This window comes from Schistocerca nitens, chromosome 6 (genome assembly GCF_023898315.1).
Source record: "Schistocerca nitens isolate TAMUIC-IGC-003100 chromosome 6, iqSchNite1.1, whole genome shotgun sequence".
NCBI classification, from domain to species: Eukaryota; Metazoa; Arthropoda; class Insecta; order Orthoptera; family Acrididae; genus Schistocerca; species Schistocerca nitens.
In genome coordinates this window covers 744,996,587-745,022,174 of record NC_064619.1, presented here as the reverse complement: position 1 = coordinate 745,022,174, position 25,588 = coordinate 744,996,587, and positions in this window count along the sequence as shown.

Here is a 25,588-nt window from a genome sequence, read left to right as displayed (position 1 = left end):
CACCACCCTTAAAAGCAGTGATGCGAGAGAGTTGGCAACAGCTGATGTACCTCGCTGTCCGTCCATACAATGTTCCCTCTGTGCTGCAGTATTTTATGTAACAATATGAGTCTAGTGATATAGTAATGCGGCAGCTAGCGGATTTTAATAAAGTCTTTAATCGATCTGTATAAGGCTAGAAAAACCAATAACATAACCATAGACAAGTGCCCTACTGATGCTGTTCCACAGACGGAATGTCATATCGTGTTAATCATCAGTCTTGCACTTAGATTTTCTGAAATTAGTTTGTTAATTTTACATTCTTATCATTGTTATTTCTTTCAGCCATCCCATAATGATGAACCAGCAACATAAGTTTTTCACATTGACTTTATCAAGGAAGCCACTTGTATTACACTTGTAACCAAGAATGACTCTCTTTAAGTCACAAACAAATCGTCATCTTTTTGGTGTAATATAGGGTGGCTCAAATGTTTTGACGATTTCAAATGTCAATAACAAGCGCTAAAATAAGATACACCGACGGCGGCGCCGTCAATTAGTAGTGCGGAGTGTTAAATTTTATCCCATATACAGGTGAATAACCATGTCATACTGGTAGAAGGAAATCGTGACCTCGCGGTGGACTGCTGTTCACGCCACGACTAATGTGTTGTGCGCGTCAAACGTGCCTTTTGCAAGCATATCGAAATTCGGCTGAGATATACAGTTCCTGATGTCTGTACAATATTTAATTCGGTAAGAAACTTCCGTGCAGCTGCCGGCGCATCGAATCGGAAGTCAAACGGAGCGTCGGAAAACCTTCCGAACTCCCGAGAACATCGAACGTGTGTGTAGCTGTTTGCAAGTAAGGCATTGCCGTTCGTTACGATAACGTACCCAAACATGCAAGAGATGAAATATCAGGAGTCGTCCAACAGTTACGAAGAATGAGTTCAAAAAGTGTGTGGAACGCCTCGAGTATTGTGCAACCGCGAAATGTCGTCATTTGTCCGATGTAGTAATACATAAGTAAACATGAATATATGCTGTACCTTATGTAAAACATTCAGTTGTGTTTCGCCATTAGTTTGTGTGTAATTCAAATTTGAAATCGTCAAAATATTTTGAAATACCATGTAGATTAATTGATTATTTTCATAAACGAGAAATATTTTCTTGTGGAGTAAGGTGTGATAGTCACTCAGATATCGAAATAGAGGAACGTATCTATAGGTAAAAGAAAAGAAGAGAGGGAAGTAAATATGGAATCAAACCAGCGGTGCTCAACGCAAATTTCCAACATTTTCTGTTCATAATTATGTGGAGTACACGTTTCTTTAAGCTTAACCTGCAGTTCACTCCATAGCAAGAGTATATATACTTTTTAGCTCGTTTGTGTTGCTCTAGGATATTAAAAGAACCGTTTCTTTTGAACTCGTGTTTCCTCACCACAATGTTACCATCATAGGCCTACAATGTCACACGAGCCACTCTCTGCATTCACCGAAGTGTTTCGCAGACCTTCTCGACGCGATTCGTAATGCACAGTTTTTGTGTTGCTGTGTGAAACCATTTCAGACAGAAAAGTACGAGCACCTGCGTAGTAGTCGATTTGTCGGCCTTTGGCACTGATAACAGTGGCGACGAATCGTGGCATGGAAGCAGTGAGGCATTATTAGGTCGCTGGAGGGAGTTGGCACCACACCTGCACACACAAGTCACCTCGTTCCCGTAAATTCCGGGAAGACGTGCGACGGGCTCTGATGCGACGTTCAAAAGCATCCCACATGTGTTCCATAGGGTACAGATCTGGCGAGTTGGGGGACCAGCACATCAAACGAAACTCGCCACTGTGTTCCTCGAACCAGTACATCATAATCCTGATCTTGTGACATGGTGCGCTATCCTATTGATAATACCGTCATGGTGACTTGCTCGAGCTCCACTGGATCCATGGATACCCACTTGAATGTTCCCAAGAACATAATGGAGCTGCCGCCAGCTTTTCTCTGTCCCTCTGTACAGATGTCAAGGAGCTGTTTCGCTCGAAGGCGACAGATTCGCGCCCTGCCGTCGCAACGCTCTGTCACTGAGCCAACGTCCTGTGGCGATGGTAATGTGCTCATTTCAGTCACAGTTGCGAATGTCGTGGTGTTAACATTGGCACATGCACGGGTCGTCAGCTGCGGAATCCCAGTCTTAGCAGTGTTCGGTGCACTGTATGTTCAGGCACACTTGTACTCTGCCCGTATTTAAAGTCTGATGATAGTTACGCCACAGTTGGTCGCCTGTCCTGCTTTACTAGTGTGTCCAGGTTCCGATGTCCGCCATATGCAATGAGGGGTGGCCGCCCAATACCACGGCGTCTGGACATGGTTTGGACCTGGTTTAGCCACGTGTTGAAGACACTCTCCACAGCACTTCTCGAAGGCCCGACAAGGCATGCAGTTCCCTAAATGCTCGTGCTTGGCCTCTGGGCCATCGCAGTCTGCCCTCCTTCACACTCAGACATGTCGCGCTCTTTCCCCATTCTGCACACGGACTGCACGCTCACTGATGCTGCACGCACCCTGCCTGCGTCTGGCTCGCAGCCATTCCTCGCCTGGCCTGGTTTATATCCGTAGCAGGTAGGTGGTGATAATGTTCTGCTTCTACCTACACTGCTGAGTGCCTGAGTGAAATGACGTCGACCTTAGGGTGTTGGTCTCTCTGTCAGAAGGAGCAGTATTCACCCGTGATGTCGCCGTCCACATACAAGCGTCCGATTTTTCACCATGTCCGACATCCGATACAGCCCTGGTCGTATAGTGATGTCTCCAATCACAAACGGTATTCTTATTCATCCGGTTTTGAAGCAAATATTTCAGTACATACATAATGCGTATTGGTACAATTGAAGTCCATCATTACAATAACAAGATCTATTATAGAATGAAGGCTTTCACGGCAGGTGTTGTTATCACTTAACACTTCCGGGCTGAGATGCCGTGGTGAGATGCCGTGGTCCATACATAAGACTCTCCCCTGACATGTCGCCTTCGACTGTGACAATCGGCGAACTGCAGTTCGCCGATTGTCCTCAGACGATGCCTTCCGCAGTCGAAGGCGAAACGTGAGGCGAGACTCTTATGTTCAGATCGGAGCAACTCAGCGCGGAAGTGTTACGTGATGATAACAAGAACTATTTTCTTGGCTGTGTCGATTCTGGATACACTCCATCTGATCAGCCACTAATTCATCACCAATTTGTGGAAGAGGTGCTTGGTTACACCTTTATCACGATTATTCTACCGTTCTCGATCATACTGATGTAAGTTTTCAGAGAAAATGCAGAACCATAAGCTCCTTCTAAGTAGGTGTAACTCACACTGACGAACATGTTAATAAGGTCCTCCCTTCCCATATGACACCGTCGCAGATGACGCTGATTAATTTCAACTGCCCACTTGTCTGCTTCTTCAGCTTTAGGCACGAGGTGCACATCACTAGTATTGAGGCAAGGGGGGGTCCTGAGCCTCTCTGCATTGTTGACAGATATATCCAAGATGGCGGCAATGACGTCATCCAAGATGGCGGAGTGTAGACTTGGCGACAGTGCATGAAGCCATCCAAGATGGCGGCTGTGAAGTCATTCAACATGGCGGATATTAGTGGGAAGGTAGGTCCATTGGACAACCTCCACTAATCCAACCCACCCCCCTCCCCCTGAATGAGATGGTTTTCCTATCCGCACAAATACCGAGACAGTGATCGCAGGAACGTATATTATCAGAACAGCACTCCAGTTGCAAGTAGCCCACGATGAAGCCTCGTAATAAAATCGCTGAATTTTGAAAGTAATTTGGCTAAGGGACGTGGTATCTAAGCGGTATTTGCGACTTCCTCACTCTGTCATAGGTGGATATTTCTACAGTACTTGCAACATGTTCTGACTCGACACCATATCAGAGGTTATATGATATATCCACTGAGCTATACGCGATGACTGATTGAACAGGAACACAAACAGCAGTAGTACGTGATGTGCTGATTGAGGTCATAAGAAAATGTACCACTAGGTTTTCAGATCTCTGGTGTTACACTATCTGCTAGAAATGATCTCCATTATTTGGAATCAAGTCTTTCCATTCAACCACATAACGGCTGCGGATCACCCCCACAAGTGAATCATATTTCTGGTACTCTCATATCTCGAAGCGAGTCACCTTTCTCGAACCTGTCTGCTACAGTAAAATTCCAACCTGGTTTTAGTCAGCTCCCTACGCATCTTGCAACTGCTCCCATTTCGAAAGCTTTGCGCATGTGATCGTTGCAATTTAAGTCAGAACTGAGCAAAAGTCAGAGAAAGACATATCCGCCACCTTGCGTGTAGAAACAGAAAGACCTGAGTTAGTGCAACAGGAGCGTGTTTTGACCATTCGCTGGAAATGTGGGCATTGTGGCGCGCCTCCAAACTGGATACAGATACTACAATCCAAAGGAGATCCGCGTCCATTCACATTTATCTCCCCAACATACTGTCATCGTTATTCTGTACCATCCAACGGAAAAAATTACGAACTATAAAAGCTCCACTAACTTCATCAGATACAGAACTCACATAGGTGTCATTGCTAGCGTGATGACGCATAGCTGCGATATGAGTCCGGCGCAGAGAGAGAGTGAGAGAGAGCACGATTGTTGCGACGTATTACGCCTTCTGGTCAGTGCATTTGGGATATGTGTTGGCAGCTGTGCCACATTCACAAGCAATTTTAGAACACGGAACAAGAGATTATGTCATTATCGCAAGGATAGATCTGGCATAAAAATCCATAGATTGCGAAAAATGACGGGGGGATAGGTATAAATTGACCGAATATACACGGAAATTCGGGGAAATTAAGGAAGTACTTACGTATCTTCTGGTTCGTTTTGAACAATTTGTACATGGGAACAAGTATGCAACAACGAGAGGAATCCGAGGAAACGTCGACATCGAAACGAGGGGAATCAGGGATGCAGTCAATTTCTTTCTGTCGAGGCAGCATTATACTGTATGTCCATCGGGGTACCTGTGATACACGCGAGTTGACTACTGTATTTGATGCTTTTCAGGAGGACAGAGAACCACTCACCTCTAAACTTAGTTGCATCTGCATTAAAGGATAACGGAGAGTGGATGGGGTGATCGATTGAGATGCCGTAACGAGGTACGATTTAATGGTTGACTGATGCATTCTAGAGAAGGAGGAGTTGCTGCAGGTCAATTTCTCCAGTGTTCTGTCCAGATACGTCAGTAGTGTGACAGAGCCTGTGTTCTACTCGTATACAGCCACCTGTTCTGTATGAGGTTTAAAGCACTGTCTACTTGCGACCGTTAACGGTAAACCTGTCCGTCATCAGAGGACTTCCATCTCATGTATGATGAAACTTGAGACATTCCTCAGAACGAACTTTGATTTGTACGATGTACCTCATCCCTCCTGTCGCCTCTTGGGTGTAAAAAAGAGACTTCAGCGTTGTAACTATGATAGCGATAGGTGCTTGTGAGGCGTTGCAATCCCAGTTTACACATTTGCCTGACAGATGTGCTGTTTACAGAGTTAGTGACGGAATGACTTGTAATTTTCACATGTCGGACGCTGCTGCTACTATTTTATGTTTCTTTCTAGGAGGTATCCCCTGCTGCTAACAAATCATTTTATATAGGCCTGATGCAGGCATCGTATAATTTCTGAACCGTGATCAGGTGTGAACTGTGGACACTATACGTCTCCGGAAAGCTATATGGTGCTCGTATCACGCAGAGTGAATGCTTTACAGAAGTAACTTTTTTGTTTATCGGTTCGATAGTTTAGCGTACAGAAACCGGGAAGAAGGATGTATGTCATGGCCTAGAAATATATTTCTTACATTGGAATATTAACAGCGCTACATTCCATACGACTGATAGGTCGAAAACGCAGGCGATCTAACATTATAGCCCGTTTTAAGTGCAGAAAGTTGCAGCCTTCCAGGTACCCATCCTAGACTGTAGAACAATACTTCAGAGTTGGTAGCTTTTTTGATTTAGGTAAAAATGCGTCGAACTCCATCCGTCTGGAGCTCCATCGCACATAAAAATCATTCGTCTCTTGTTCTTCTTAACCGTCTGCTTTTACATCACGACACTTTGAAATCTGTTACTGTACATCAATAAGGAGTGCTAAGCTCATCGGCATAGACGTATCTCGAGAAACCATATGCACGTGGATGGCCGAGGACTCGGAAATCTCCATTCATTCACGAGACGTGGAGTGTAGCGGTCTCCTTGTGGACGGCTGCAGATTAATTCAGTAACGGTTCTGCAGGGCGGGTTGGTCAATGACAGTGTGAGGAGGGTCCATCACACTCTAATTTTACCATAAGACAGCGAGAATGCTCTGTGACTCCCATACGCAGAGAGAGAGATCGTATATTAATTACTATGCTTAAATGTTAAAAATATGTGGAGCACTGTCTCGTATACTTTGATGATTTATATTTTCGAGAATTAACAATGAATGGACATACTGTGCAGTCATCTATCCATATTCGCGATGATACTCGCAAAGGGGAGAGGGGACAGTTTGGCTATGATACTCAAATTGACAAACATGCTGTCACATCATTGGTCGGTGTTGAAATTACTGTAAAATTGTACACAATATCAACTGTAATGCTTATTATTAGAGTTTATCGATGGTGTCTTTTCCACCCCATACGTGCACTGGCACTCTTTTGGTTACCACCTAATGATTGTCTGATATCGCTTGTTTGAGTTGGGGAAAAATGTTTTGGTGGATGGACAGCACCTTCTGGGATGGATAGCAACGAAACACTGATCGATTACATGACTGCAATATGATCAATCAGTCGAAATGGAACGTAGAGTCATCAGTTATTCCGTGGCTATGACAGATGAGTTTAAATGTAGTTTGGAAAGCTACATCCAACGCTGTAAATCTCTTCCACTTTATGTTTTAACTCTCTTTTATTTAAAATCATCCAGTGTTTGTGGCGTGTTATGGTAGCCACAGTACAATATGGTTTATACCATGTGATGTCTAGTTTTCTGCGAGAGGCCGTGGATCAGAGCATTTTAATTTCAGTTGGACCTGATATAAACATCGAAGTCGTGGAAGAAAAAATGTATGACAGTGTATAAAGCTTGTTAGAAAACAATGTTTCAAACAATGACACAGGGTCACAGAGAGCGTCTCTTGCGACCTGCAGTATAGTCTGTGGGATACAGTCACCCTCCTATAGTACAAGTCATGAAAACTTAAACTGCCCTCTGTAATGGATCAAAAGCTGTCTTCTTAATAGGATCGTCGTGCATCGGCAAGAGCAGCAGTTTGACAGGTATATTCGATGACAGACGGAGTGTTCTGTTAGGAATGCTATTCTGGGAAGCAATGCAACGACTCTCTGTCACTGCGCTGGACCCATACCGCAGCTATGCGTCACCACTCTAGCAACGGCACCTAGGTGAGTTCTATATCGGATGAAGTCAGTGGAGCTTTTATAGCCTCTATTTTTTCTCTGTTGGATGGTACAGTAGTAGTAGTAGAGGGGTTTTGTGGGCGCAAGACAGCAAAGTCTTCAGCGCCCGTTCAGTATCGTAGTGAGACGGGTGTCAAGAAAAAAAAAGCTCAGAACATTTACATAAAACGGAACAGAAAACACGGGGAACAATCACTGGAAAATATGTGCTCACCCACACCGAAGCGATGGATGAAGCAGGGCGTCAGCAGTAAAACATGGACAACACAAGAGGAAAAAGGTAGAGGGAGCTAAAACAATGTAGCAGATGGAAGTGGCTGGCTGACCGCAAGGAAAAAAAGGGAGGAGTCAGCCACTCTGCAATACACTAAAAACTCCAGCCTAAAAGTTTAGGCCAGAGTCCAGACACATCACAAAACTTAAAAACCCTAGACACACACGTCTCATCGTTTGCTAAAACACAAGGCAGATCCCCATCAACTTGTGCTTCTGCCCTTGCATCACGATTTAAAATGCAGTCTGTTAAAACGTGCCGGACAGAGATGTGCACACCACAGGCATCACAAAACGGAGGATCCTCCCGCCGTAATAAATAGCTATGCGTCAGAGGACAGTGCCCGATCCGAAGACGTGTGAGTGCCACCTCTTCTCGCCTGAGCAACCGGCAGGAGGAACGCCACGGCCGAGTGGTTGACTTTACCGACCGCAGTTTATTGGCCGTCACCGCCAGCCATTCGTCCTCCCACAACTCCATGCACTTCCTGTGGAGTGCAGCGATGACTGACTGCAAGGGGATAGGACACTGGACCACATCCTGCTCTCTGCAGGCCTCCTTGGCAGCCCGATCAGCCTGTTCATTGCCCCATATGCCGACATGACCAGGCACCCAGCAGAAGGATACCTCTTTACCCCGCTGTTGGAGCAAGTACAGTTGGCCATGTATCAGCTGGACCATCTCCTCAGTCGGGTATAGGTTCTGCAGTGATTGTAAGGCACTAAGAGAATCGGAGCAGAGAACAAATCGATCGCCCCGAACACGATTCATCTGCTCCAGTGCCTTCAGGATCGCGTGGAGCTCCGCTGCGAAAACGGTGTATTCATCAGGGAGGCGAATCCGGGTAACATGATCAGGGAACACCACAGAACAGCCAAGGAAATTCTCCTGTTTGGAGCCATCAGTATAAAGAACAGTGAAACCGTGATGCACATCTAAAATGTTAAAAAACAGAGATTGGAACGTAAAATCTGGTGTGCCATCTTTCTTAAAATTAGTCAAATCTAAAATAAGTTTGGGTCTCCGGAGGAGCCAAGGTGGAGATCTGATCCAACCGCGACGTAAAACACGAAGACCAGCCATAGACATCGCACCGAGGCAATCCTGTGCGCGAATCCCATAGGGCTGCGTCGCACGTCGCCGGTTATGAAACAATCGTGCCAGAGGAGGCTGAGCAACGGTATGGTATACAGGGGTGTATGGTGTGGACAAAGTTTTATACGCCTGGCGCACTGTAAGTAGCCGTCGCCGCATATGAAGTGGCGGTTCACCAGCCTCTGCACAGAGGCTTGGTATGGGTCTAGTTCGGAATGCCCCAGTGGCCAACCGAAGCCCTTCATGGTGGACAACGTACAAAATCCTTAAGTTCGAAGGCCTCGCAGACCCATACACCGTGCACCCATAATCGAGCCGAGATCGCACAAACGGCCTGTAAAACTGGAGCAGACAAGTCCTGTCAGCTCCCCATGTACTGTGGCTAAGACATTTTAAAATACTTAAAGCCTGAAGCGACCGCCGTTTCAGATCTTTAAGATGAGGTAACCACGTGAGCCTCGAGTCAAAAATGAGACCCAGAAATCTCACCGTGTCTTTAAAAGACAGAATAGTGTCCCTCAAGCGCAACTCAGGAAAGGTGAAAATCGAACGAGAACGGTTAAAAAGAACACATACAGACTTCTCGGTGGAAAACTTAAATCCGCTCTTCAGCGCCCAGTCATCCAAACGCCTAATCGTAAGTTGCAACTGACGAGTTGTCGTTGCAAGGCTTGAAGAAGAGCAGAACAAAGAGAAATCATCCACAAACAAAGAACACTGCACAGGACTTTTCACTATGGACGTAATGCTATTAATAGCGATGGCAAAGAGAGTCACACTTAAAACGCTACCCTGAGGGACACCATTCTCCTGCTCAAAGCGATCAGACAGGACGTCACCAATTCGGTATCTAAAATATCGTGGCGAGAGGAAAGACTGAATAAAAAGAGGAAGACAACCACGAAAACCCCATTCGTGAAGCTGCTCCAGGATGAGACGCCTCCAAGTGGTATCGTAGGCCTTCTCTATGTCGAAAAATACACCTATAAGGTGATGACGGCGTAGGAAAGCTTGTTGTATAGCCGCCTCCAGGAGGGCAAGGTTATCGAAGGTGGAACGAAACCTCCTGAACCCACACTGAAAGCGACTAAGAAGTTGCCGGGATTCTAACATCCAGACAAGGCGGCGGTTGACCATCCGCTCCAAGGTCTTCCCTATGCAACTAGTGAGGGCAATACTACGGTAGCTACTTGGGCTCGTGCGGTCTTTCCCAGGTTTTAAAAAAGGGATTAAAACTGCCTCACGCCACGCGTCAGGAAAGTGACCCGACGCCCAAATGTCATTAAAAAGTGCGAGGAGGAGGTCTCTGTTGCGCATTGTGAGGTGCCATAGCATACTGTAATGGATCCTGTCGTGACCAGGGGATGTGTCACGAACCCCAGAAAATGCAGAATCCAGCTCCCACATAGAAAAAGGGCAGTTGTAAACTTCATGAGAGGTGGACTGGAAGTTCAGACTACACCTCTCAGCAACCGCTCTATGGCGCTGGAAACCTGGATCCTGACTGGTTGTGGCAGTAACTGTCGCAAAATATGCTGCCATAGTCTGGGCAATGTCTCGCGGATCTGTGTGGAGAGTGCCGTTATTCATTACAGCAGCTATGGGGCACCTCCCTCCTCTGCCAGAAATTCTCCTGATGGTCTCCCACACAATGGAACTTTTGGTGGAACGATTAATGGTGTGCAGGAACGTTTGCCACGACCTCTTCTTGCTCTCACGAATAATGCGGCGACATCTTGCCCTCGCCACCCGAAAGGCTGCAAGATTCTCAGCAGTCGGCCGACACTTGAACGGACGCAGAGCCGCACGCCTGGTCCTGATTGCAGAGCGGCATTCGTCACTCCACCAAGGCACAGGTGGCCTTTTCCGGTGGCCTGTGGACTGTGGAATGGATGCTGCAGCGGCGTGGTGGACCGTTTTGGTAATATGATCCACCCACACCTAAACATTCGCACAGTGTTCGAATTGGGCCAACTGGCTATAAAGTGTCCAGTCAGCTCCACTGAGCACCCATCGTGGTGGTCTCCTTTCGGGCCCCACGCCATCTGGCAGGTGAATCCAGATTGGGAAATGATCACTGCCGTGCAAGTCAGCAACCACTTCCCAGTGAGCACTGGCGGCAAGAGCTGGAGAGCAAAGCGAGAGATCAATGGCAGAGAACGACCCAGTCGCCGTGCAGAAATGAGTACTCTGTCCTCCATTGAGCAAGTAGGCACAGGAGGACAGGAGAAGCCTCTCAATCGCTTTACCCCTGGGGCAGGTAATTGCAGAGCCCCAAAGCACATTGTGGGCATTAAAATCACCACAAATAATGAATGGCTGGGGGAGCTGTGTAAGAAGATCGGTGAGGGCCGCGTCATCAAGAGCATCATGTGGGGGCAAGTAAAGTGAACAGACAGTCAATGGATGACGCACGTGCACGGACACAGCGACGGCCTGTAAAGTCGTAAGTGAGAGAGGCGAGGAGTGGTAGTCCGTCCTGACGAAAATACCGACGCCTCCTCTAGCTCTCTCTCCACGCAGGTCGTCCTTTTTGTGGAGTGTATAGCCTCGTATCTCAGGGGAGTATGATGGATGGAAATACGTCTCCTGGAGACAGAGTCACAGTGGTCTACCCTGCGATAGTAGACGAAGTTCCTCCACATGCATCCTGAACCCTTGCAAGTTCCACTGAAGTATGGGAGCCATCTATGATGGGGGTAGCACCTTCATCCTGTCTCTCCGACGGGGCGGGGAGACTGCAGCAGGTGGAGGGGCAGGCGTGGGGCGAGATGATTTCCCCACACATACATCGGATTCCATCAACTCTGGGGAAAACCACATCTGCATGGTCAGACGGTTTACTACGGGATTTGACCCGCTGTTGCTGCTGTATGGGAGCTTTCTGCGGTTTGGTGGGCTTTGGGGGAGCTGATGTGGGAGTGGTAATGGCTGTACTGGGCTTCGGAACATCCTCAGCTGTTGGAGGCGTCAGGGGCTGGCCCAAGTTCGCCACTGTACCTTTGTCTGCCATTCGAATAGGGGCTACTGGCTCTGAAACACTGGCTGCGTTGCAAGTGCACTGACAGCTGCATGTATTTGTGCCAACACTCACCACCTCTGTCTGCGTTTAGGCATCTACTTTTGGAGTAGGCTTCTGAACCAGGGAGGCAAAAGATGTAGCAAGTGTGGGAGGTTGCATCGACTTATAGATCTTCTTGGCCTCACCATAGGGGATGCGCTTGGTTGTTTTTATTTCTTGTACTTTGCGTTCCTCTAAAAATATTCAGCAGTCCCTACTCCAAACAGGGTGGTTCCCAGAGCAATTGATACATTTGGCTGGAGAGGAGCAACCAACTCCGTCATGAGCAGCTTTACCACAGTTGCCACAAGTCGCGTCGCCTTTGCATCCTAAGGTGGTATGCCCAAAACGCTGGCATTTGAAACGGCGCATTGGGGTCGGGAAATAAGGCCTCACACTAAGGCGAAGAAAGCCAGCTTTCACATGTTCAGGAAGTTTCGTGCTACTGAAGGTTAGAATAAAGAAGTCGGATTTGACAAGATTGCCATCAACCCTCCTCATGATATGTTGAACATCAACGATACCTGCCGGAGCCCACTCACGTTGCAGTTCTTCCTTGGGAATGTCAACTAGATCCCGGCACGTCACAACACCTTTGCTGTAGTTCAAGGTGCCGTGCAGTTCAGTGTCTATGGCATACTCTCCAAGGCATTTAGCAGACTGAAGTTTAGTCGCTTGCTGGGAAGTGGAAGTTTCCACTAGCAATGTCCCATTACGTAAGCGCTTCACCGATTTTAAGGAGCCACAGATTCCCTCCAATCCCTTTTGTATATAGAAGGGCGAAACCTTCTCGAAACTACCCTCCTTCCGTTTCACAATGAGAAACACATTCGGATCACAAGAATGCATTCTGTTACCTAAGACTGGACTTTGTAAAGAAGCGCCGGAGTCAGGGGGACTGACTGCACGGGCCGTCTTAAGAGACTGGGTGTTAGAACCTTCCAGCGGCCCACCCTTTCCGCTGGGAGGAAGAAAAGAAGATTTCGAAGGATCCATCTCGGTCCCACGAGCAGCTAGGGAACTACAAGTCCACCTAGACAGAGCCCCGCGTGCCTAGGTAAGCCTTATACAACTGAGGTGCGGCAGGTTCCCCAGAGGTTGCCCGCTATCGACTGTTCCACCTCAACAGCCATGCATCTCATCGGCGCGCAGCACACCTTGAGATTGAGGTTTTTTTTATAGAGGTTTATGCCATCCTCGCGATCCGGGCGGTCAAGCCAAGATCCCCATTCCCTGAGACACACAACGTTCCACCGCCGCGCCGCACGGTGGTCGCTGAAGGATGCTCAGAGCTTACGGTGACAGGGGAGTGGCGGCGCTTACCAGTCCCCAGCTCAGGAACCCCGGGGTCGCCAAGCCCGTACCCAGCAAATGAGTGCTGAGCCCCTGGGGGCGTATAGCTCAGTGGATATATCGCAGGACCTCTGAAATGGTATCAAGTCAGAAAAATTACAAGTACTATAGAAATATCCATCTGGGGCAGTGTGAGGGAGTTGCAAATACTGCTTACATTCCACGTCCCTTAGCCAAATCACTTTCAAAATTCAGCAATTTTATAACGAGGTTGCATCATGTGCTACATGTAACTGGAGCGCTGGTCTGATAATATACACTGCAGCGATCACCGTCTCAGTATTCGTCCGGATAGAAGAACCATCTCATTCGGAGGTAATGTCATACCTCTGTTTATAAAGGCAGTATTGCTTTTAACACGTATGCTTGTGGGCACCTGTAGAACCATGACCGCTTGTGACAGTAACATACAGTAGTTGTTGGGATCGAGTTTTTTTAACATCTGGCTGATTACGTCTCTCTTTCTAGTACACGATGGTAGCACTGAGAAGAAAAAGTTATGAGACATGTCCACCCATGGTTTATCTTCTCTCAGTATTATTTCGTATCGCCAGCGATCAGTTATTGATGAAGTACTATTCTTAGTAGTAGAGGGTGCGTGGTGTGTTCACATTTGAGCATCAGGCTTATAAAGTATCTATTTGTGTTCCGACCTGTGCAAAGGAAATGACTATGTCCAATCGTAATAAAAGTGTGGGTTTGATATGGAGTACTGTGATAGCACCGGAAGAGTATGTCAAGTCATAAGAATGGTACTGATATTTCTATTTCCAGAGCCACGGCCGTCAATAGAGTGTATTTCCAATACTTTGCTCATTGTTGAATGTCGTTCAATTGAGACCGTGATCGTAACGTTTAGTTGTAAGTACATGGACTTTATATATATATATATATATACTCCTGGAAATGGAAAAAAGAACACATTGACACCAGTGTGTCAGACCCACCATACTTGCTCCGGACACTGCGAGAGGGCTGTACAAGCAATGATCACACGCACGGCACAGCGGACACACCAGGAACCGCGGTGTTGGCCGTCGAATGGCGCTAGCTGTGCAGCATTTGTGCACCGCCGCCGTCAGTGTCAGCCAGTTTGCCGTGGCATACGGAGCTCCATCGCAGTCTTTAACACTGGTAGCATGCCGCGACAGCGTGGACGTGAACCGTATGTGCAGTTGACGGACTTTGAGCGAGGGCATATAGTGGGCATGCGGGAGGCCGGGTGGACGTACCGCCGAATTGCTCAACACGTGGGGCGTGAGGTCTCCACAGTACATCGATGTTGTCGCCAGTGGTCGGCGGAAGGTGCATGTGCCCGTCGACCTGGGACCGGACCGCAGCGACGCACGGATGCACGCCAAGACCGTAGGATCCTACGCAGTGCCGTAGGGGACCGCACCACCACTTCCCAGCAAATTAGGGACACTGTTGCTCCTGGGGTATCGGCGAGGACCATTCGCAACCGTCTCCATGAAGCTGGGCTACGGTCCCGCACACCGTTAGGCCGTCTTCCGCTCACGCCCCAACATCGTGCAGCCCGCCTCCAGTGGTGTCGCGACAGGCGTGAATGGAGGGACGAATGGAGACGTGTCGTCTTCAGCGATTAGAGTCGCTTCTGCCTTGGTGCCAATGATGGTCGTATGCGTGTTTGGCGCCGTGCAGGTGAGCGCCACAATCAGGACTGCATACGACCGAGGCACACAGGGCCAACACCCGCCATCATGGTGTGGGGAGCGATCTCCTACACTGGCCGTACACCACTGGTGATCGTCGAGGGGACACTGAATAGTGCACGGTACATCCAAACCGTCATCGAACCCATCGTTCTACCATTCCTAGACCGGCAAGGGAACTTGCTGTTCCAACAGGACAATGCACGTCCGCATGTATCCCGTGCCACCCAACGTGCTCTAGAAGGTGTAAGTCAACTACCCTGGCCAGCACGATCTCCGGATCTGTCCCCCATTGAGCATGTTTGGGACTGAATGAAGCGTTGTCTCACGCGGTCTGCACGTCCAGCACGAACGCTGGTCCAACTGAGGCGCCAGGTGGAAATGGCATGGCAAGCCGTTCCACAGGACTACATCCAGCATCTCTACGATCGTCTCCATGGGAGAATAGCAGCCTGCATTGCTGCGAAAGGTGGATATACACTGTACTAGTGCCGACATTGTGCATGCTCTGTTGCCTGTGTCTATGTGCCTGTGGTTCTGTCAGTGTGATCATGTGATGTATCTGACCCCAGGAATGTGTCAATAAAGTTTCCCCTTCCTGGGACAATGAATTCACGGTGTTCTTATTTCAATTTCCAGGAGTGTATATGTGAGATACTGTGTGTGTGTGTGTGTGTGTGTGTGTGTGTGTGTGTGTGTGAGACCAAGTTCTTAGGATAAATATTCTACCTGTGCGAGCTCAGACCTGTATGGGGGTGATTCACATTTCCCATTAACAGTAGAAGCTGTCAGACTGGAGATGCCTGTTAAAGTGTAGAAATGTAGATGAGATGAACTGTGTTGTCCTCTAGACGACAGAACAGAGAACTAATACTTAGTATGTGCTGTATAGCTTTCGTGATTGCATGGAAATTTGAGAAAACAGAATATGGAGGTGCGTTTGCAACGGATCGTTATTCCCTCCCATGTAATTTGTTTGGTTGACCGCTTCTGCACATTTAGCTCCTTTATTTAGTTGAGAGAAGTTCGATTGTGGTATGTCCATCTAGCGTGTGGAAGACACATTTGCCTATTCTCTAGACATGAGAAACACATCAGCTGACCTTGTAAATTATAGGGATGATTTGGAATCTACTACATCACCGACAGCAGTATTCGAGAGTGGAAATACCAGTTTATTTGTTTCAAGTGGCCAAGTAAATGTCTTCACAGACGTGACAAGTTCCCCATTAGTCAGTGATTTACAGCACGTCCCACCTAGATAAGGTTTCGGGTTTGTAGTGAAATAACTTCCAGTCTATATCTTGGGAATTATGTTGCGCTAGCGAACGGCAGTATGCTGCCTAGTGCTTGATACCAAGAAGTACCATGAAAATGGTATAACATTATCGCAAACCATACGAAAATATGTATGATCTTTAATCCCTGAGTCTGGAGATGTGTGTAGAAAAGCGAGAAAGTAAGGAAGCATGTTCGGAGCAGAAAGAGTAATGTGTTTGTGCCGAGGGGAAACTGCTCCGATTTGTAGAACATTTCTGAGAGCTAGTTCGGTCCACTGAGGGTGCTCTGGTCGCACGTTGGGGGTGGATGACTTGTGATCGTTGGCTAAGGGAAAATATCTAGTGCTATGAGGAGTATATATGGTACTGTTCGTCTTCACGATAAATGTGCTATTGATGTAAAATGGATGAGTTTGTTTAGTCCAGGATACGAATTGTATGTTTACTACATGTACATGGTACACAGTGATATACTGCTGGGTTGGATATGGGTTTCGCTTACTAATACTCTATTTCCTGTCCTCGGTGGAAAAGCTGTGTAAATGAGTAAGAGACTTTCCGTATTTGATGATATGGATGGTGGTTTGTAAGATTTAATTGCCAATGCAATATGGCGATCTGTGTAAAATAACCACTGAAAGTTTTGTCTGCAGAAGGAGTAAAAGGCAGACGGTGCTTCAGTACCAGCGGCATCAGTAATTCGGTCGGTAAATTCGATGAGAGAAAATCATAATGCTCGATTCATTCACATCCTTTGTGGTGGGATATAGGAGTCTCTACATATCAGAGGGGGCGTTTGTGTGTGTTGAAAGCAGGAAGGGTAACACATGATTTACAGGGTACCATCTTAGGTCCATGAGGAAGACTGCAATCGACGTTATTCTGCGCTATTTCCGTAAACAGGTTCTGTTAGGGCTAGAATTTCAGTGCATGCAAGCTGAGACATCATAATAGCGAGCGTTAAACATTTCTAGGACACTATACATTTTCCACGAAGTCGACTCGGTTTTTGTTTTTTGCATAGTTATGTGACATTAGTGTAAGATTGAGAACCTTGTTAGATGCATTTGCGATGGTTTATTGCTACACGTGCGCACTTTGCAGTGTTGCGTCAGTCATGCTGGGCAGTTAAGCATGGTTAGACGCATCTCTCATGTCGTGCTAGGAACAATGCACTCTGTGCTACTCTGTCATCAGTGGTAAAGACACATGCTGCCCAGGGACATCTCGCGTATCAGACTGGAATGAGCGTGCCTTGGAATTCTGTAACATCAGTCAACACTGACTGTATACTCGAAAATAGAAACAACTTTCACCTATAGTGGCGTGAGAACCATGGGTCGTGCTGGCTTGCGACTGGCGGTGACTCACGACAGTGTCCACTTACGCACCCCTGGAGCATATGCGCTCCTGTCCAGTCGCATCACCAATGGTGCCTTGGTGGACACGTATTTCGAGAGGAATTTCTCAGGTACCAAGTATGAAAGGGATGTCGCTGCTTCATGCTTGAGGGTATTTGTGTGTGGTTTGACAGATAATGGCCACGTCACTTTGCAGGGCTTCCTGTAGCCTCCTGTGTGGTCTAGTGGACAGGGTATGGTGGACATTGTCTCCATACATTGTTTGTGTATCTGTTGCATTAATTTTCGAGCAGGTCTGTAGGTTGTGCTAGGCACTCTTTTGACATTTTAGAAGTACTGAGCATGTCCACACGTCAGTTTACTGCGTTATTTATGAGGAGTCTGCATGTCTGTACCGAAATTATTTAGGTAAATTATGAGTTGTTTGTGTGTCTGCAGAGCATCATTTAGGAGTATTTTACAGGTCTATAGGCTGTCTGGCGTGACTGCAAGCACGTGTTTTGAATCAGTGTGCTAAATATACTCCATTGCCAAATAAATAGTTCCAAAATAAATAGATTACATCCCTTCCTTACTATCCCCAGCATCCCAGCACAGGCTGAGTCATTTTCGCGCCATTTTCCCCCTCCAGACCACCATCTGGATTATGTCATAGGAGGGATGTCCTCTGGTGGCAGTAGTGTGTACTAGGTCAGTTGGACTCTAGATATCATGGTGGACAGACTACCTGCAAAATAAAGACTCATGTTCAGCATAGGCAGAGTCACTTTTCCCACTATTTCCCCCCACCATCTTGGATTACAACATGAAACGGACAGCAGCGCTCTCTGCTGGTGGTACTGTGTACTAGGTCCAGACCTCATGGTGAAAATACTGTTTGCCGCCATCTTAGATAACGGTAGTTGCATTATCAGCTGATGTCATGGCTGCCATTTTGGATTATGTCCTGGAATGGTCGACAGCGCCCTCTGGTGGTGGTACTGTGTACTAGGTCAGTTGGAGTGCGGACCTTGTGCCAAACACACTGGATGATGCTGCTGCCTGTAATTGTTTAAATAAAGACTGGTGGGTGATTTCAACAGTTGACAATTAGCAAGCATGTGTGCAGGGTCTTTTTGATGGATTATTGTTTTGACAATTTACGAGTTGTTTGGCTCTCTGGACGTAAATGTATTGCATTATTTACAAGTGGTTTGCATGTCTGTAGACTGTGCAATGTGTTATTTTGACAGTTTCCAACTAGCAGGCAAGTGTGTAGAGCATTATACGTGAGTTATTTAGGAGTAGTTAGCAGGTCTGTATGCTATGTGGCGTGTCAGAGCATGTGTTCTCTATCACTGTGATAAATATATTCCATCCTTAAATAAATTGTTCCAAAATAAATGTAGTACACTCCTTCCTCTCTCCAGCAGCCCAGTGCAGGCTGAGTCCTTTTCCTGGCAATCCCTAGGAAGAGGTGGTGGTCAGCTGACTTAAGTTAGTCCAAATGCCCTTTCTCTCATGTCATTTTCTTAGGTTAGTAGAGATGGTCCAATTGACCTTTCTTTACCACCACAATGAAACTTGGCACCAGTGTCTAGGAAGAGGTGGTGGTCAGATGACTTAGTTTCATGCAGGTAGCCCAATTGACGTATCTTCCCGCCAAAATCCGCCAAAGTCTTGAATGACGTCATTGTCGCTATCTTGGATGACATCATGCACTGTTGCCAAGTCTACATGCTGCCATCTTGGATGACATCATCACCGCCATCTTGGATACATCTGGCACCAATGCAGAGTGCGCCAGATCACCTCTTGCCCCAATACTGTCTCTTAACGCCACAGATTAACACATTTGTTTCTTCTCCTTTTATAGATGATAGTCGTGTTCACTCACTAAACATGCATTATGGTAATTGTCATACGTCACCATCATTATCATCTTACATTCAAGGATTAGGCTGTTGTCTTTTTCGAACACACACAAAATCATTGTCATCTTTTTTGAGGTCTTTAAACATCTCTTCTCTCATTTGGCTTTTAGATCAGGCTCTTCTGGGGAATTCTGTGGCCTGGCATTCTCATGCGGTATTGTCTCCCTTATTCACAGTACTTCAGATTTTTTCATTCATATTGAGAGTATTTAATTCTGCTCTGTGCAGCTGTTCGTCCTTCTTTGGAAGCTCATCTGTGCTGTCTGAACGTTATTTGATTAACCTTTATTGTGTTAATCTAGTTTTCACTTCTATAGAATAACCCAGGAACCATCATCATTTTATTTAATTACATGGTGGCCTCTCTCTGTGCTTTATGGCCCGATGTTCTGCTGATGATATCACAAACACTTGAAATCTTTGTATTTTATTTTCAATAACACAGTTAAGATCAAAACTTATAGCACAGTCTAAACAAGAGATTAGTTCTAAAACTGAATTTTCCAAAACAATTTTTGAAATGACTGAATATTTTCCTCGGAATGTCATTATTTTCTTTTTATAACAAGAAATTTTAAAATTGAATGTCTTGTATATTTCGTGCAGCTGGTGTACTTATGTTTGTAGGACATCTTCATTGTTTTGAAGAATAACGATATCATCTGAAAAGACAAGCACATTTAGGTATTTCTCATTCGTTACCTTAATTCCTTTGGTCACTTTACATTTCCCATTACCAAGAATGAATTACCTTAATATTAAGTCCGCCCCCGGTAGCTGCGTGGTCAGCGCGACGGACTGTCAATCCTCAGGGCTCGGGTTCGACTCCCGACTGGGTCGGAGATTTTCTCCGCTCAGGGACTGGGTGTTGTGTTGTCCTAATTACCATCATTTCATCCCCATCGACGCGCAAGTCGCCGAAGTGGCGTCATATCGAAAGACTTGCACCAGGCGAGCGGTCTACCCGACGGGTGGCCCTCGTCACACGCCATTATTTATTATTATTACATTAATATTAAATCTTCTAGTGTATTCTTATCTGCGTTTATTACAATGAGAAGACTTTTCACTACCTGTACAAGGTGATAAGGATATCCACATTCAGACATAGTCTTCTAGAGGCTACAACGACTCACAGGCTCTAATGCCTTCTCAATGTTGATAAAGGCCACATGTGTTTCTGTATTAAATTATGTGCATTATTCTAGAATTTCCATAATTAAAAACACATTGTCGGCACATGAACGACCCGATCTAAGTCTCGTTCCTTCCTCAGCAATAACAGCTTCAGTGATATTCTATTGCTTAAGTTAGACTACAGTTGTAGCCAGTGTTTGGAAGACCGATGCCATAATTGTTTTCACAGTCATTTGCGTTACCCTTTCTCGAAATGAGAGATTACTTCTGCTGTATACCAGTTCCACCAACAATCATTTATTAATTCTAAATGTCTTTTGTCTTGTATTATCTACGCTACTGGCCATTAAAATTGCTACACCAAGAAGATGACCTGTTACAGACGCGAAATTTAACCGACAGGACGAAGATGCTGTGATACGCAAATGATTAGCTATTCAGTGCATTCACACAAGTTTGGCGCCGGTGGCGACACCTACAACGTGCTGACATGAGGAAAGTTTCCAACCGATTTCAGCAGTTGACCGGCGTTGCCTGGTGAAACGTTGTTGTGACGCCTCGTGTAAGGAGGAGAAATGCGAACCATCACGTTTACGACTTTGATAAAGGTGTGATTGTAGCCTATCGCGATTGCGGTTTATCGTATCACGACATTGCTGCTCGCATTGGTCGAGATCCAATGACTGTTAGCAGAATATGGAATCGGTGGGTTCAGGAGGGTAATACGGATCGCCGTGCTGGATCCCAACGGCCTCGTATCACTAGCACTCGAGATGACCGGCATCTTAACGGCATGGCTGTAACGGATCGTGCAGCCACGTCTCGATACCTGAGTCAACAGATGGGGACGTTTGCAAGACAACAACCATCCGCACGAACAGTTCGACGACGTTTGCAGCAGCATCGACTATCAGCTCGGAACCATAGCTGCGGTTACCCTTGACGCTGCATCACAAAACGGAGCGCCTGCGATGGTGTACTCAACGACGAACCTGGGTGCACGAATGAAAAAACGTCATTTTTTCAGATGAATCCAGGTTCTGTTTACAGCACATCCGTGTTTGGTGACATTGCCGTGAACGCACATTGGAAGCGTGTATTCGTCATCGCCATACTGGTGCATCACCCGGCGTGATGGTATGGAGTGCCATTGGTTACACGTCTCGATCACTTCTTGTTCGCATTGACGGCACTCTGAACAGTGGACGTTACATTTCAGATGTGTTACGACCCGTGGCTCTACCATTTATTCGATCCCTGCGAAACCCAGGATTTCAGCAGGATAATGCATGACCGCATGTTGCAGGTCCTGTACGGGCCTTTCTGGATACAAAAAATGTTCGACTGCTGCCCTGGCCGGCACATTCTCCAGATCTCTCACTAATTGAAAACTTCTGGTCAATGGTGGCCGAGCAACTGGCTCGTCACAATACGCCAGTCACTACTCTTGATGAACTGTGGTACGGTGTTGAAGCTCTTAACTGTGGTACGGTGTTGAAGCTGCATAGACAGCTATATCCGTACACGCCATCCAAGCTCTGTTTGATCCAATGCCCAGGCGTATCAAGGCCGTTATTACGGCCAGAGGTGGTTGTTCTGGGTACTGATTTCTCAGGATCTATGCTCCCAAACTGCGTGAAAATGTAATCACATGTCAGTTCTAGTATAATACAGGGTGATTCAAAAAGAATACCACAACTTTAAAAATATGTATTTAATGAAAGAAACATAATATAACCTTCTGTTATACATCATTACAAAGAGTATTTAAAAAGGGTTTTTTTCACTCAAAAACAAGTTCAGAGATGTTCAATATGGCCCCCTCCAGACACACGAGCAATATCAACCCGATACTCCAACTCGTTCCACACTCTCTGTAGCATATCAGGCGTAACAGTTTGGATAGCTGCTGTTATTTCTCGTTTCAAATCATCAATGGTGGCTGGGAGAGGTGGCCGAAACACCATATCTTTAACATACCCCCATAAGAAAAAATCGCAGGGGGTAAGATTAGGGCTTGTTGGAGGCCAGTGATGAAGTGCTCTGTCACGGGCTGCCTGGCGGCCGATCCATCGCCTCGGTTAGTTGACGTTCAGGTTTCATAACTAACCTTTTTCGTAGGACTCTCCATACAGTTGATTGTGGAATTTGCAGCTCTCTGCTAGCTCTGCGAGTCGATTTTCCTGGGCTGCGAACAAATGCTTGCTGGATGCGTGCTACATTTTCATCACTCGTTCTCGGCCGTCCAGAACTTTTCCCTTTGCACAAACACCCATTCTCTGTAAACTGTTTATACCAACGTTTAATACAGCACCTATCAGGAGGTTTAACACCATACTTCGTTCGAAATGCACGCTGAAGAACTGTCGTCGATTCACTTCTGCTGTACTCAATAACACAAAAAGCTTTCTGTTGAGCGGTCGCCATCTTAGCATCAACTGACGCTGACGCCTAGTCAACAGCGCCTCAAGCGAACAAATGTACAACTAAATTAAACTTTATAGCTCCCTTAATTCGCCGACAGATAGTGCTTAGCTCTGCCTTTTGTCGTTGCAGAGTTTTAAATTCCTAAAGTTGTGGTATTCTTTTTGAATCACCCTGTATATTTGCCCAATGAATACACGTTTATCATCTGCATTCCTTTTTGGTGTAGCAATTTTAATGGCCAGTAGTGTAGTTGTACGTGACAGGATAGAACTGTGCGCCAGATCACGATACAGAGAATGATTCTGTCTTTTTTCGGGCAATGCGGTGACATAACGGCACCCCGGCATACCTCGCAGACCGATCCGAAGGCAACCTCCTCCCATCGGCACTCTGGTTGATATTTGATTTTACAGTGGAAAAGCGGATCATGTCTCTAACCCTCGCGATTCCGACGGAATTATGTTCTTGTCTTGAGGTCAAGAACATCTTGAACTGAAGGGTAACAGAGCCATGTTAACACATAATATGCAGGAGATACGAATGCTATACAGTACATAATCCTGCAATAGGACGAACGTTGCCGGGAGACTTTCTAAAAGTCACTAACTTCACGCAGTTCTGAGTTTCCAACTACGAAAAGAAATTGCTAAAAACATGGATGATTTAGGAGGACACTGTAAGCAGCTCGTGGGAGACCGGTTAACTGCGACTGGACCTCTGCTAGCCGAGAAGTCCCACTTTCATTTCGCGTTTCACTGCTGGACGTACAGGTAGACGAGTACTACATTAACAGTGATGCGCAGACTACGCTTGGATTAAACGTGGTTTGCGCGTTATTGTCGTTGCCTTTGCCAAAACAACACAGCTGTAATTCCCTGCAGAGTCATCTCTCTGGTTCCCACGGAGTTAACGCACAAGTTTTTCAGCAGTTCAGTTCGACATGAATAATGGAATGAACCGCACCAACAATAACAGTGTTCTCAGCACTGCGTTGACTCGCGATCAGTAGTATGTTAATCGCATGCGGATGGAGTTTGTAGCGGAACTTCTCGTTCTGAGCGCTGCGGGTGATTCCCACATATACGACTTTCTTCGGCTTGTACAAGCTACAGCCTTCGATTTCAGAGTTTCGGCGTAAATTTCAGTTTTTCCTGGGAGTTGTACACCTACATGATGTTCTCTAAATATGTAGAACTCTTAAAATGAACTCTCAGCAGGATTATGTAGTAAGAGAGACAATGAACATTGGAACTCAGAAAAACCAAGTGTCTAAGCTGACTGCAGGACATCTGGCATTAGGTGCTTCAATGATTTTCCTATCACCGCTTTTTGCTTAGCGACGTGATATAAAAACTTGCACTCCCGCTACGTGTCTGATTCATTAAGTCATAACTCTATCTTTCAATAATGATTCCAGACTTAAGTGGCCATGTCTGTCTATACGAGATAAAAATGAACAAAATGAGACCATTATCATTTGGGAAAATCCTTAAATTACGTCGAATGAATACTTGTTTTTTACTTCGGAACTCGCTACAGAGGAGAAACAACATGTTGTTGTTGTGGTCTTCAGTCCTGAGACTGGTTTGATGCAGCTCTCCATGCTACTCTATCCTGTGCAAGCTTCTTCATCTCCCAGTACCTACTGCAACCTACCTCCTTCCAAATCTGCTTAGTGTATTGATCTCTTGGTCTCCCTCTACGATTTTTACCCTCCACGCTGCCCTCCAATGCTAAATTTGTGATCCCTTGATGCCTCAAAACATGTCCTACCAACCGATCCCTTCTTCTAGTCAAGTTGTGCCACAAACTTCTCTTCTCCCCAATCCTATTCAATACCTCCTCATTAGTTACGTGATCTACCCACCTTATCTTCAGCATTCTTCTGTAAAACCACATTTCGAAAGCTTCTATTCTCTTCTTGTCCAAACTGGTTATCGTCCATGTTTCACTTCCATACATGGCTACACTCCATACAAATACTTTCAGAAACGACTTCCTGACACTTAAATCTATACTCGATGTTAACAAATTTCTCTTCTTCACAAACGATTTCCTTGCCATTGCCAGTCTACATTTTATATCCTCTCTACTTCGACCATCATCAGTTATTTTACTCCCTAAATAGCAAAACTCCTTTACTACTTTAAGTGTCTCATTTCCTAATCTAATCCCCTCAGCATCACCCGATTTAATTTGACTACATTCCATTATCCTCGTTTTGCTTTTGTTGATGTTCATCTTATATCCTCCTTTCAAGACACTGTCCATTCCGTTCAACTGCTCTTCCAAGTCCTTTGCTGTCTCTGACAGAATTACAATGTCATCGGCGAACCTCAAAGTTTTTACTTCTTCTCCATGAATTTTAATACCTACTCCGAATTTTTCTTTTGTTTCCTTTACTGCTTGCTCAATATACAGATTGAATAACATCGGGGAGAGGCTACAACCCTGTCTCACTCCTTTCCCAACCACTGCTTCCCTTTCATGCCCCTCGACTCTTATAACTGCCATCTGGTTTCT